This window comes from Lissotriton vulgaris, chromosome 6 (genome assembly GCF_964263255.1).
Source record: "Lissotriton vulgaris chromosome 6, aLisVul1.2, whole genome shotgun sequence".
NCBI lineage: Eukaryota > Metazoa > Chordata > Amphibia > Caudata > Salamandridae > Lissotriton > Lissotriton vulgaris.
In genome coordinates, this window is record NC_141694.1 from 42657524 (window position 1) to 42672913 (window position 15390).

Here is a 15390-nt window from a genome sequence, read left to right on the forward strand (position 1 = left end):
CATATGTATACTCTGAAAAACTCATCTGGGATATGTTTGTATTATTTGATATGCCAATAATCACAGTTTGTGCTTTATAATGCTGAAGCAGCATCACTACTAATGATGTTGGTGCTCTGTGGCTTTCTAGCCAGTGTATCATGCCCTCTGGTTGAATCCTGTGCCCACCTTTGTGGGAAAATACCACTAATTGGTTCTGCATCTTATTGATAGGTCAAAGTAGGAGGCTTTCTTTCTCAGCACAGCTGTGCACTTTGTGCTTTTCCACAGAGTTTAGCATTGGACCTCGCCCTGTTTAATATCTACCTGTGTTGATCCTGATATCAATTTCAAAGTGTATTCACCATCATATGGAGATGGTGTTCAGGACCAGATGTACCAACGTGTCACAGAATGCAGCGCAGCAGCCATGACAGGGAGAGAGGAGGAGAGTGCCATATCTGCAGAGATGTGTCTCTCTCCTCCTCTCTCCCTGGCACAAGTGCATCATTTTGCAGCTGAGCGCCAAGTACACACCTTTGCGCAATAGTGCAAGGGTGTGCGCGTGAGTCTAGCATAGGTATTATACTGGAAGGGTACTATGCTTAGACTACATTTAAACGTTTCCTTCTTTGTATGTGTGTTGTATTGGGCAGCACACGTGCAAAGTCGGAAAAGAAAGGAGAAATTAAAACATTTCTCATTTTAATGCCTGCTTTCAAATGGCATTACTTTTTGATGGAAAACCATTTCTCAAATTTTTGGTAGATAGAGTGTTGCATCAAAAATTACAAGTGGCTACGTGGGAACGCCAATGTAACGCACCCTTGACTCTAAGTAACTCAAAGCAGTGCCTTGTGCTACTCTGCATTACTTTTAGGCAATTTCCAGTACTAAGCAAGTTTTGAGCTGGAAAGTAAATTCGAAAAAAATGTTTTGTGCTGGTTTGTGTCACTTTGGTGGGGCAAACACTGCGCAAAATATTGGTATATCTGGTCCTCATTCATGTATTAGTTACTTACAGCATCTTCCACCACATATAGAACTGTCTCTCCGGCTATCTAAACACATATAACAACTATCCTCAATTAAATCCGTCAGTAACTGGGGGGGTGGAACGAACCAGGCTGCAAAATAGCCACCTAATTGGGAGACTCCGCCGGTCCGGTGCTGAATCCTTCCTAATCTGGCTCATTAGTGCGTGATCGGCAGCCTATAGTCATGGACCTGGCACAGCAGGACCTGGGGAGCTTTGGGACAGTGCTGTGTGTCGAAATTGGAGGCTGCTACGATGCCCTGCCACAAGTGAGCCCCCCGCGGCACTCAAGCGGGTGACATATATGGGGCTCTTGCAGATGCCTTTTGATGTGAGGTGGACCAGGAGGTCATCTGGGCTTGTTCATGCCCCCAGGGGACTGCAGGGTGAAGCGGGGCAACCTGACACCCACTGATTGAACTGTCAACTGGAGAGTGACCCTTGTCGCTCTGACATGTCGGAATACGGCTGAACTCAAGTAGCACCGTTCCTGGAGAGACGCTTGGCCTGCTCGTGCCCCTGGGGACCTCGGGGTGAGGCAGGGCCATCTGACACTACGGATTGGGGGACAGATGCATTTGAGGTTCCGTGACAATTGTAAGTGGTGTTTTCGACTCGCACGAATATGGTCGAGTCTAGTATCTATGAACCGCAAATGACGAGTTTAGTAAGTGTGCGCAGTTTTCGCTGTGCTAACCTAAACCGTTCGTTTGTTACGTGGGCTTTTCATCTGTACCCACGGGTTCCATCTTAGATACGGCATCCATTTTGTCTCTTGCCCTCAAGTAGTCAGCGAACGGACGCTGTCCGCTTCGCGACCCTGGGACTCCCAAGATATTTGCGGAAGACACATGTCCTTTGAAAGTGTCTTTATGACGAGGGGGTTGCTACTGTAAGGCAGGTGGCGCCGCTCGAGGCTCATCTTGCCGCACGGACTTATTGTCTCAGCCGTGCATCTCATTAGGCACGTCCCTTTGATGCCTGTATCTCGTGCTTCCCGACACCCCCCCTTTTACACCCTTTCCGATCTCCCCACTGTCTCCGTCTTCCTCTGCACCTGTCTTCGTTCCTGTTTCGATCTACTTGATTGCTGATTGGAATTTGCTAATGGTGGGAAGATGGGTTTTTACAGTTGGGAACCGCCAAATGTTTCCGCAGTTATGCTCCGGACCTTATGTGTTTCAAAGCGACCAAAACGACCCCTCTGGGAGCTAGATGTGGGAACTGAGTTGTAAACCTTTGTGTTCAATGTTAGCCTATGGGTAAAAACTGTATAAAAGGAGCGATCCACATAACCAATTTGAAGCAGTCTCCCCGAACTACACTCGATGTACTTCCTGTGACTTCTGTGTTCCCTGCAGTAAATAAACCTTGACTCTTTGACGCCGAAGGAAGTGTCCCGTGTCTCTGTGACTTGTACGCCGGAACAGGTTACCCACGAAGGTTTCAGGTGTTGTGCCCTGGCACCGCTGGGTCCAAAAGAACCCAGTCCTTCAGTTGGCGCCCAACGTGGGGCTGCATCAGTGGTACCGGTCCAAGCCCGACGATCGTGAGGAACTTCGTGTGAAATCTCCGAGGGAAGGTGCACCCCGCTTCATCGATCCTGTTGTCGAAATAAGTGGCCCGAAGACTTTTCCCGCGAAGATTCCCGCCTCCTGACGGCTGCGACGGACTGCTGCCCTGACTGTAGACCTGTTTTGGCGCCTGGCGTAGACCTTGGTATAGCGAGACGATAGACGGGCCTTCCTGAGGACGCCATTGATCTTTGAGTTAAGTATTTGTGGGTCGCTCCCAGAATCCTTGGTTGTAAACACTTTAGCGAGTGTTTTTGTTGTAGACACTTCAGCGAGTGTCTTTGTTGTAAACACTAGTGGTTTTTGTTGTACACGCTGTGTGAGTGTTTTTGTCGGTGACACTTTGCTAGCGTACTTTGTTGTTGTACTTGTTTGACGACTGCAGCCGCCAAAGACCGAGGGTTTTGTTCTTGCTGGGACTTGGTAAATCCCGTAACCCTTGAAGTTTGTGAAACTCGGCTAGTGTGCAAGATGCCTGGTCGCAGTACTTTGTTCAGTTGTTGTAGACCTTGTGGTGCGGATTCCCTGCTGGAGGACTCGTGTCCGATACCTCCGGTTGGAACTCCTACTTATGACTTGTATAGCAAACATGGGCTAGGCCCGATTGCTTTTAACGATTATTGGATAAAATATACAAAGAAAGACGGCGATCTTCGTTGGCCACCTCACGGTAGCTTCGAAGCGTCGATCTTAGATAATTTGGAAATAAAGTTGTTCGAACGCAAATCTAGGCCGGCCATGTTTGATGCCTTTCGGTTGTGGCGCAAAGAAGCCCGACAGAAAGAGATCAGACAGAATAAACGTAGTGAGCGAGATAATGTTGCTACCATTGTGAAGAAAGCTGAGCAGTTTCAGCGTGATAAGGAGGATAAGGATAAGGAAGTGTTTGAGAGGTTGCAACGTATGACCATAGATAAATGTTATCCTGCTTTGCCTACGGAGTCGGATAAGAAGGAAGAGGCAGTTGAGGATCCTTTAATGTCCTATCTTATGAAGTCGCCACCTCCGTACGTACAGGGTACCGCAGCTCCTGTGGTCCCTGCCGTACCTGTTCTTCCACCTGTTATTCCTCCACCCGTTCCTCAACCTGCACCCGCTCTTCCGACTGTTCCTGCTCCTGTGCCTGTTTCTATTCCTACTGCTCCTCCGCTTCCACATACTCCTACTCACGCTACTGCTCCTGTGTTGTTAACCCCTGTTGTTGCTAACGTTTCTACTCCTCCTCTTGTTAGTCCTGTGTCTTACTCTTGTCCCTCTACTCGTAACCGTAGTTCTCCCATTGCGACAAATTTTTTCCAGTCGCTCGGACCTGTTTTTGGGTCCGCTGGTTCTGATGGTCCACCACAGAGACGTAGTCAGCTTCCCGGTAATAGGGAACGCGCTGCGCTATACAATATGGCGATGGGTTGGATGGACAATCCGCAAAGAAATCCACCCCGAGTCGTTCTTGAAACATTTAGTCAATTCAACATACCGACTCAGAGATATGTGTTTGACGAAATGTGTAAACTCCTACATGATCAGATAGCGGCTGTTGCGCCTGACGAGGTGCTGACCGCCCTGTCTAATCTTCGGCTTCAGTTCGCAACTGGACTGATAGTCGATACTAATGTCCGACGAGCTATTGAGCAGTTGCTGTCTTATCGCCTTGCTCCTATTCCTCACGCACTGTTTGTTGAGGATCTTGAACGCCAACAAGCTGAGTCTGGCCAATACCCTATGCGTGAAGTTCCGCCGGTTTGGGTACCTGCTGATAATACTGATGTTAATAACCCAATAGCGGCACATTTCCAGAGAGTATGGATACATCTCCCATGGAAACGATCGGAAGTGCTTCAGGTGAAACAAACTTTGCCTGATCCTCGCAAAAATCCTGCGGGGTATTACAAAGAATTATCGCAGCTTGTGGATGCTACGGTAATGAATCTTGCCGATATTGACATGTTGTTTGGCAATGTCGTACCGCAACCGGTATGGGCCAAGATTCGTCATCAAGATCACACAAATGAATTAGGTGGTGATTGGGCTGCCATTACAGCGGCAGACGCTGGACAAGCGGCTGCTACTAAACCTGATCAGTTGATTGCACTTCTTCCTCAGCGAATCATTACATTAATGAAAACGCTTATGCCAGCTATGAAGGTAAATTGGGACAAGTTGTCAGCCTGTAAGCAAAAGAAAGATGAGAGTGTTTCAGACTTCTTTACGAGGTTTGAGGAAACATTTGTTGATCATAGTGGACAGGATATGGGTACTGAGGGTGGACAACGGCTGTTTGTGGATAAATTTGTATCGAACTTATTGCCCGATTTGTGCAATAAATTGAAGAATTCAGAAAGTGCGTGGGCCGTTTCTACCTCAGCTCAGATTCTGGCTACGGCACAATATTATGAAAATAGAGAGAAAGAAGAAAATGACCGAGCTGATAAAAAGACAAAAGAGCTGAAAACTAAAGTGTTGTTACAACAAGCATATCCGCCGCGTTCTAATCAGAATGCGTCTCAGCAGAATAGATCACAGTCGCAATCGAATCGATCGCAGTCGCGTAATGATTCCTCTTTCAACAGATCTTCGTTGGGGTACAATCAATGTGCTTATTGTAGACAGGAGGGACACATTAAATTTGATTGTCCTGCTTTAAATGATCGTAATAGTGGTAATTCGTCTAGAGGAGGCCGTGGTGGTTCACAGAATGCATCACGTGGTAGAGGTCGTGGTGCTCAGAACGACCGCTCTGACAACTCATCAAATTCTAATAACTGTTTCGACCAACGTGGATCATCGCAAGGACGATCTGCGCAGTACAATGTAGACGATTATTACGTCGATCAGGGAACTGACGACAGTAATTACTAGGACAGCCAAAGACAAGGAGAGGGAGTGGTATCAGTTCCGGTTGATCAGAGAGGGCCTTACGTCGCAGTTGCTACATCGGGCGTCGTTGAGCCTTTTCTGTTGGACACTGGTGCAGCGAAAAGTTCCATTATGCATTCGAAACTCCCTGGCGCACCTTTGTCTGGCTTAACAAATGTATCCGTTGGATTCTCTGGCGCCCCCGTTAGCAATCCAGTTTCGCGCCCTTTGCCCCTTAAAATTGGGCCTCGTGAGCTCGAAGCTCCGTTGATTTTAACCACTGGTTGTGGTGAAAATCTTTTGGGTCTGGATTTGCTTAAACGTTTGTATGCAACTTTGTATTGTTCTCCTGCGGGTGTAAAGCTTACGTTTGGGGAGAAAGTAGTCTCTCCCATGTATTTGTCCCCCGATAAGCTTCCACCGGAATTGGATTCTCTTCCTGCGTCTTTGTGGGTGACGGGTCCAAACGATGTGGGCCTACTTGATATCTCCCCTTATGTTGTTCAGTTGAAATCGAATGTGCGGTTGCCGCGTATTCCCCAATACCGTATCTCCCTTGATGGTGAACGAGCTTTGTTAGCGATCATCTATGACTTGATCGAGAAAGATGTTATTGAGGAGACTCGGGGAAACGTGTGCAATAGCCCTGTGCTGCCCATTCTTAAACGTACTGATCCTACCAAACCGCCTGTTTATCGTTTTGTTATCGATTTACGGGAGGTGAATAAAATTGTGGTTCCTCAATTCCCTGTTGTGCCTGACATCACGGCGCTACTGACTCTGATTCCAGCTACTGCATCATGGTTTTCGGTGATTGATTTGAAAAACGCCTTTTTCAGCATCCCGATCGCCGAGGAGAGCAGGGACCTTTTCGGTTTCTCTCTTGGTGGACGTAGCTTCCGGTTCAAACGCGCTCCTCAAGGCTACTGTGAAAGTCCGTCGATTTACAGTCAAGCCTTGAAGGGACAACTGGATGCGTTTCGGTTGCCGGTTGGTGCGGCCTTAATTCAATATGTCGACGACTTATTGGTGGCTGCTGATACTCAGGACATTTGCAAAATTGCTACGGTATCGTTGCTGCAACATCTCTGTGAGTTAAATCACAAGGTGTCACCTTCTAAACTCCAATATTGTTGTCAAGAAGTAACCTATCTAGGTCACTTATTGTCAAAGGAGGGAAGGAGATTGACCCCAGAGAGAATTGCAGCGATTGCGCGAATGGCTGTGCCACAAACCCAAAGAGATGTACGTGCCTTTCTAGGTATCACGTCGTACTGTAGGCAGTGGATTCCAAATTTTTCATTGCTAGCGAAACCATTGGTGGCTCTTACGTGCAAGGATGTTTCAACTCCTTTACCATGGACGGAAGAATGTCAGAAAAGTTTTTCTGAATTACGTGATTCATTGTGTTCAGCTCCTGTGTTAGGTACCCCTGATTACAGCAAACCGTTCACGTTATATGTTCACGAGAGAGAAGGCTGTGCGTTGAGTGTCTTAACGCAACCTTTTGGTGGTAAGCAACGTCCATGTGCATATTTTTCCTCGACCTTAGACCCGGTAGCTAGAGCATTGCCGAGTTGTTTGAGAGCAACTGCGGCAGCTGCGGTCTCCATCCGACAATCAGCAGGATTGGTCATGGATAATATGCTTACGGTGATGGTTCCGCATGCAGTCGACACTCTTTTGAATCGAACGAAAACTCAGCACTTGACGAGTGCGAGGTTGTCTGGGTACGAATTGACGCTCTTGGCAAGCCACATTCAAATAAAACGTTGTAATGTCCTGAATCCGGCAACTTTGTTACCGATTAGTGCAGAGTCAGATCAAGTAACAGAACATGACTGCTACTTGCGTACAGAAGAGGAAACAAAAGGTCGAGTGGACCTTAAAAACACCCCATTGGAAGACCCTGACGGCACTTTGTATGTGGATGGGTCATGTTTTAAATTGCCGAATGGTGATGTGACTACTGCTTATGCTGTTGTGACGTTGAATACTGTTGTTGAGACTGCGAGATTGAATCAGAATTCTGCCCAAGCTGCAGAGCTGATTGCTCTTACTAGAGCATGTGTATTAGCGGAAGGGAAACGTGTGAATGTGTACACCGATAGCCAGTACGCTTTCGGTGTAGCGCATAGCTTTGGACGATTGTGGCGAGAGCGTGGTTTCTTCACGTCACACGGCACGAAAATACAGCATGGCCAGCTTGTGAATGATCTTTTGGATGCATTGACTTTGCCTGCTCAAGTTGCGATTGTTAAGTGTAGTGCGCATCGTAAAGTAACGGATGATGTTGGTCGTGGTAATGCGTTTGCAGATGAAATTGCTAAAGAGACTGCCCGGAACCTTAGCACTCGAATGTATGTGACGAGTTCGGTTAGGTGGCCTACAGAATCGAGTATGTGTGAGAATACTATAGAGAGCGTGAAAGCGATTCAGAATGAGGCCACCGACACGGAAAAGATGAAGTGGAAAGAAAGCACGGGAAAGTTGGATGTGAATGGTTGTTGGATTGATTTGTCGGATCAGAAAAGATGGATGTTGCCTGATGCGTATGTGCTGGCCGTTGTGACAATGGCACATGGGTTAGCACATATCAGCGCGAAAGGCATTTGCAAGTTGTTGTCGCCTGTGTGGAAGAATGATGGCATTACAAAGTGTGCTGAACGTCTGGTGAAGAATTGTATGGTGTGTATAATGTACAATCCTGGCAAAGGAACCCCAACTCCCCCTGGCAGTTTTGCTCCTCCTTCGTATCCCTTTGAGGTGATTCAATTGGACTTCATCCATATGGAGCGATGCAATAACTTGAAATATGTTTTGGTTGTGGTTTGCGCATTCTCCCGATGGATTGAGGCCTATCCCCTCAAAGACAATACTGCTTTGTCTACTGCGAAAATCCTACTGAAGGAATACTTCCCTCGGTATGGAATGCCTAGAGTCGTGTGGTCAGATAATGGAAGTGAGTTTGTTGGAAGTGTGATGAAGAATGTGTGTAAGGGCCTTGGAATTAATCAGAAATTCCATAGCGCCAATCATCCCCAGTCAGCTGGATTGGTTGAAGGGTACAATGGTACCCTTAAACTAAAGCTAGCGAAGATTCAGGCTACGACTGGACTTTCGTGGCCTGACGCTTTGCCTCTAGCATTACTATCAACGAGGGCGACTGTACACTCCCGAATAGGGCTTAGTCCCTATGAAATAGTGTTTGGCCGTCCTGCGAATGTGTGGGGGGTTCCTAGGCCAGGTATATTCGTTGATCTTGAATATCCGATGTTGATTGACTACTTACATGACTTGACTGCTAAACTGAGGTTAATTCATCAACAGGTTTACGACGCCTTGCCGACGCAGACGGAGGGTCCAGGCCACCAGCTCCAGCCCGGTGATTGGGTAGTTACCCGTAACTTCTCACGCAAGAAGAATCTGGACCCCCGCTTTGTTGGACCTTTCCAGGTGCTCCTGGCCACGAGGACTGCCGTTCGTCTTGAGGGGCGGAAGAATTGGGTACATGCTACCCATTGCAAACGAGTCCCTATTCCTTTGCCGGCAGACCCGTGGGTAAGGAAAGGCATTGCGTCAATAGAAGCAGAGACATTGCCGGCGTTTGTGCCTTTTAGTGACGCACAGCTTGTTGAGGAAACTTCAGCGCAGCAGAAAGCCATTGTTGAAACATTGTCAGCAAAAGACTCAAGACCAAATCAACCAACTGATCAGCAGGACGCTGCCTCTTCAACGGATCCTTTGTTCGACGAGCAGACACGTCCCGGGAAACATCGATATTCTTTGCGTTCTCACACTAAGGACAAATAAAGTTTTTCTTGCTTTGTTGAAATTGATAACTGCAATATCCTCGTTTCCCCTGATCAACTTTGAACATTCGTATCGTTGAAACTTGTTTTGTACATACATCAAGCTTCTTCCTTGTATCTTTTTCCTTCCACAGCAGAGAATTATTGTGCTAAATAAATACATATTGTGTATAGAGGGCCGTAGGGCCGCGCGCGTACTTCCTTCTGGACAGTAGGTCTTGACGCTAGGTTAAAGGCCGTCGGTTCCTAGGAACTCCTGGGGATTGACCATTGCTGCACAGAACGAAGTGCGTCAAGAAACGTTGCGGACGGTCGTAGGGAAATGGCATTTTCGAAGCTGAACGATTTGGAAGGAGCTCAGGCGTATAGAGTCAAACTGCAGAAACTCAGTCGTACTAAATGTTTTGTATTCCAATTGTTTGTATTGTTTTTAACTGCTTCTGCATTCTTGGCGGGTGGGGTGTATTACGCTATGTCTTACTTTTTACTTCCTACCCCTACTCCTACTCCTTACCCTAATCTTACTCTTACTGCTACTACTGCTTCTCCCCATTCCTTTCACATTTTACCGGAACACGAACAGGCTAGACGTGTAGAATTCCGCAACAATTCCTTTATCCAGCTCCTCCATCAGCATCAGTTAGTGGTTAACACTACTAATTGTTGGGTGTGTGGGTTGATGCCACATACTACGGGTAAGGGAATTCCATATCTGGTGTTACCGTATAGTTCCCAAGGGTCAGCTCGAGCATTCCAAACAATGCTTCGAAGCGCACTAGGTTTCCACCCCACTCCAGAACAACGTTCCCCCAAACCTGGTCCTACCTCATACCAGTGGGTGTTATCGATGGCAATACAGGATTTGGAAGATGAGATCCATGATGCTTTTCTCATCCCTAAGGAAGAGGTACAAGCCTATAGGGTCCTGAGTAGAGGGGAATATAGTATGTTCGCTAATGAAAAGCAGCTTAAAAGCTCGCCTCCAATATGGGTCGTACCCCACACTGGTAATCTTTGTCTTGTGGGTCGTGGTTCGCAAGCCTCACTTGGAGTAAGTGCTTGCATTGAAAGTTACGTTCTGCCAATGTCCCCGACCCCTGTGTTTCTGGCTGCCAAGGGTACGTACTTCATCTGTCATGATCGTGCATATACATGGTTGCCCTCAGACTTCATGGGCTCATGTTTTGTTGCAAATCTGTTGCCTCCGACGTTCACTGTAGATGCCGATTACCATAAGACTAGAGTTGTACGAGGCGTAATTAGCGAAGAGGATACTGCCGGTCAAGAGGCAGGAGACTTTTTCAAGGGTTTCCTCCCGTTTTGGGGACCTATGGTTAATAGTAGGAACCTGAGACATTTGACTCGAGTGGTAGAATCGACAGCTAATGTTACTGCCAGTGCCCTTGGTAATATCACCACAGAACTTCAGGCGGAGAGACTTATGACGTTACAAAACCGTATGGTTTTAGATGTCGTCTTGGCAGATCGCGGTGGGGTATGTAAAGTGATCCATTCGAGCTGTTGCATTTTTATACCTGATAATGCTCCTACTGTCTATCAAGCCATCTCGAAGTTGCATAAGATCTCCGAATCCATACACGTGGATGTAGGGGATTGGACGTTACTCGGTTGGTTTTGGGGCCTGATGTCGACTTGGGGTTGGAAGATTCTGATGATCATCGGGGTTGTGGTAGTGTTCCTGTTCACGTGTTGCCTTTGTGTGCAGTGTGGTCCTGCCTTATGTGGCCTCTGTGCTACAACGTGTATGAGACAACCACCTGTTACCAGGGGGACTCGGTTGGACAAGGCTATGCTACAGCGACATCTTGATGGTCTGATGAATATCGAATATGATTCCGACTAGTGCTTGCCTACATGAGGGCAAAAGGAGCGTCTGAGGTTCCGTGACAATTGTAAGTGGTGTTTTCGACTCGCACGAATATGGTCGAGTCTAGTATCTATGAACCGCAAATGACGAGTTTAGTAAGTGTGCGCAGTTTTCGCTGTGCTAACCTAAACCGTTCGTTTGTTACGTGGGCTTTTCATCTGTACCCACGGGTTCCATCTTAGATACGGCATCCATTTTGTCTCTTGCCCTCAAGTAGTCAGCGAACGGACGCTGTCCGCTTCGCGACCCTGGGACTCCCAAGATATTTGCGGAAGACACATGTCCTTTGAAAGTGTCTTTATGACGAGGGGGTTGCTACTGTAAGGCAGGTGGCGCCGCTCGAGGCTCATCTTGCCGCACGGACTTATTGTCTCAGCCGTGCATCTCATTAGGCACGTCCCTTTGATGCCTGTATCTCGTGCTTCCCGACACCCCCCCTTTTACACCCTTTCCGATCTCCCCACTGTCTCCGTCTTCCTCTGCACCTGTCTTCGTTCCTGTTTCGATCTACTTGATTGCTGATTGGAATTTGCTAATGGTGGGAAGATGGGTTTTTACAGTTGGGAACCGCCAAATGTTTCCGCAGTTATGCTCCGGACCTTATGTGTTTCAAAGCGACCAAAACGACCCCTCTGGGAGCTAGATGTGGGAACTGAGTTGTAAACCTTTGTGTTCAATGTTAGCCTATGGGTAAAAACTGTATAAAAGGAGCGATCCACATAACCAATTTGAAGCAGTCTCCCCGAACTACACTCGATGTACTTCCTGTGACTTCTGTGTTCCCTGCAGTAAATAAACCTTGACTCTTTGACGCCGAAGGAAGTGTCCCGTGTCTCTGTGACTTGTACGCCGGAACAGGTTACCCACGAAGGTTTCAGGTGTTGTGCCCTGGCACCGCTGGGTCCAAAAGAACCCAGTCCTTCACATTGCTGATTGCAGATCATGGCGATACTATCTCAGATGTGGATCTCAAAACCCTGCTTACAGACGTCCTCCATAGCCTAAGAACATTAGGCTCTAAGATCGATCATACCATCATTACCTGGCTTGACCACATGGGGCACCGTCTAGATAAATATGACGATAGACTTGGATTAGCAGGTGTTCCTACGCTGAGGATGGGATAACTGCATGTAATGAACAACTACTCAGCATGGAAAAAGTGCGGGCAGTCATTAAGGCAAAGAATGAAGACCTGGACGCCCGCTCCCAATGGAACAACATTAGAGTCCTCGGTCTGCTGGAGTCCACCTCTATTACTACAGTAGAGGACCTTATTGAATCACATCAGATACAGGGACGTCATTCTTTGGCTTGCAAGGGAGAAAGGGGAAATACAATATCAGAGGACAAAAATATCAATTTACCCTGGTTTCACTCTCACTATCCAAAATGCGTGTAAGGACTTTTTTCCTGCAAAAAGGCTGCTGATGAAAATGAGTGTACAATACGTACTGCTCCACCCAGCGAAGCTTCGAGTCACGACAAATTGCGGGGCCCAGTTCTTCACAGACCCCAAGCTGGTGATCAAATTCTGCCACAAGAATGTGCTCAAACAAGCTGAGAGTAACCCTACTACTGACGAGGATCCTGAAAATCATCTTAGTGACGCTCACCTTTGTGGTCTGCTGGGGTGGCTGGAACCGTGAACCAGCACCTGTGCTGTCCCCTTGGAATGTGGACCTTCCGGGTCTCACTGCAGTCTGTATTGCACAACAACACTGCTGATCATCTGAACACTCACCTGGGAAGGGGTGCCTGCCCAACTTACTGTGCCACCCAGGGGATGTACCACACTTGGTTGATTTTTTGTTCTGTTGTTTTTGGATGGGTGAGTGTTCTTCAAAGAATCGGGTTGGTTGAAGTAGTTGGGAGAGGGCATTGTTATGTGTTTTGGCTCTGTTTCCTTTCTATCTGTGCGATGCACTCTGATACTGGGTGGCACACACATGTTCTGATGCCTGCAGGTACCATGTCCAAGCCTGCAGCCCCTAACATTGGATTGTTTCCTCCTTGCCCCTGACATAATGACGACATGAATGATGACATATATTTTGAGGGTCCTTAATGATCCTAAAAAGGTGCGACTGCCTATGCTCAATGCCACAAAGGGTTACTATAGTGTGTACGTAAAGCTCTAATGCGGATTTCCCAGAGCTCTTCTTTAATGAATGGAATAAAATCACTGACTATGACCACACCATTGTAATATGGGGGGGGGGGGGTGAGGGGGGGATTTCAATGTAGTGTTGAACCGCCATCTGGTCAAATCGCCATCTGCACATAGGCCGTACACCCAAGCAGCTGCATGTTTGCACTCTCTACGTAACGAGAAAGACCTTAGTGATGTCTGGTGATGCTCAGGGGCATGTGTATCACTGAAACCCCTGAGGCCTGGCTGCTTATAGACTACTGGCTGTTTGGGAAAGATATTGACACGCTCACTGTTAATGTGGAGCATCTGGAATGAATACTATCTGACCATATGCCAGTCGTTCTGTGACTACCATTGAGCAATGGATTTGGTCACATGTTCACATAGAGGCTACGGAAAAAAAGAAATAAAATATATCTAACGAAAGAAAAGATATTGTTGTCCCTGTACTAATTTGAAGGCTAATTGTTTCATTCTGTGAGCTGCACCATATGAGAAATTAAGATTAGACCATGGGGGAATCTTGTTATATCTGCTCATAAGTGTAGTCCCCTCTCTTCCCTGGTCTAAAAGCAATTACAGAGGGGGTCCCAAGTTCTATGTTAACACATAGAGGCTACGCCCTACACCCTCTGGGACCCTTTTTTTAATACAGCAATCTAGACCATTGTGGCAGGATACTTCCGGACTAACATCACAGTAGACTCCCCTTGAGTACTCTGGAAGGCCTTCAAGGCCTACATCAGAGGCATTTGCATTTCTAAATAAGCCAGAGTGCTCGGAGATCTGAGGGTACATCTAGCCACTGTGGAGCCACAGTTACGGGAATTAGACCTCCAATATCTCATCACTGGTAACCTGCATCTCCTGCCGCAATTCCAGGGAAAGCTCTAAGAGTTTGAGGAGGTCGCACAGAGGTAGATTAGATTTCTGCACAAGGAAGCCATAGCCCAACGTTGTTGTAAGGGGGACAGGGTTGAAAAGACCCTGGCAGCCCTGATTGGAAAAATAGAGCAACTCTTATAGTCTGAAGCTGACAAGCGATAAAGGGGAGATTTGTCAAACCACATGTACTATATCGCAAACGTTATTAGAATTCTACATCTGACTCTATGCCTCCTTGAGTGATGTCGCAGCAGACAGACTTACCGAGTACTTTCACACTATCTATCTACTATGGCTCAACAGTGCACATACGATGTATCTGGACATCCCCTTCACCATGGAGGACATAGTGCAAACTATCCATAGCTTGCCTGAAGACAGGGCCCCTGGTCTTGATGAGCTAACTGCCCAATTTTATGAGGAGTATGCAGAAGATCTGGCCCGCACTTACTCGCAATGTACGAGGAGTCATGGAGCGGGAGTAGCCTGCCCCATCACTCTGAGAAGCACTGATCATTACCATCCTTAAACCTAATAAATGGCTGAATCTATGCAACACTAACAGACCCCTCTCTATGATCAACATCAACAATAAAAAACTTGCTAAGCTCCTCTCCTCCAAACTTCTCCCTCTCCTGCTGTATAGCGTCCAGCTGGACCCCTCGGGCTTTGTCCCTGGTTGATCTATAGCACATAACCTACATACCCTGTTTGCACTGATACATGAGGTAAATCTGCGGCTCTTGCTGGCTGCAATCTTTTTAGACGCAACCAATGCATTTCACTCCCTGGAGTGGTGTTTTTTATTTGATTTGCTTCAGAGACTAGACCTCAGTCACAATTTCCTCCAGTGGATACGGCACCTCTACACATGTCATTCTGCTAGGCTGCGTGTGGATGGCCAGTGGCGTAGAAAGGGGGGCTGTCAGCCCTGGGCGCATGAGTTTTGGTGGCCTCCCCCCGCACTTACCTGTGGCCATAACGGGGCAGCAAATGCAGGAATCTCAAGCACTCACGCCCCCCCCGGTCTTTTATGTGGCTGCGTTGCAGCAAAAGGCCTAGTTATACCGCTGTGAATGGCTGGTCTTCCCCCCTGTTCCATGGCAAAAGAGGAACATGGTGGGATGTCCGCTCTCCCCACTCCTCTATGCTATAACAATAGAGTCTTTGGAAGTCTGGCTGAGGCAGCGCCATGCTGAGCGTTCACT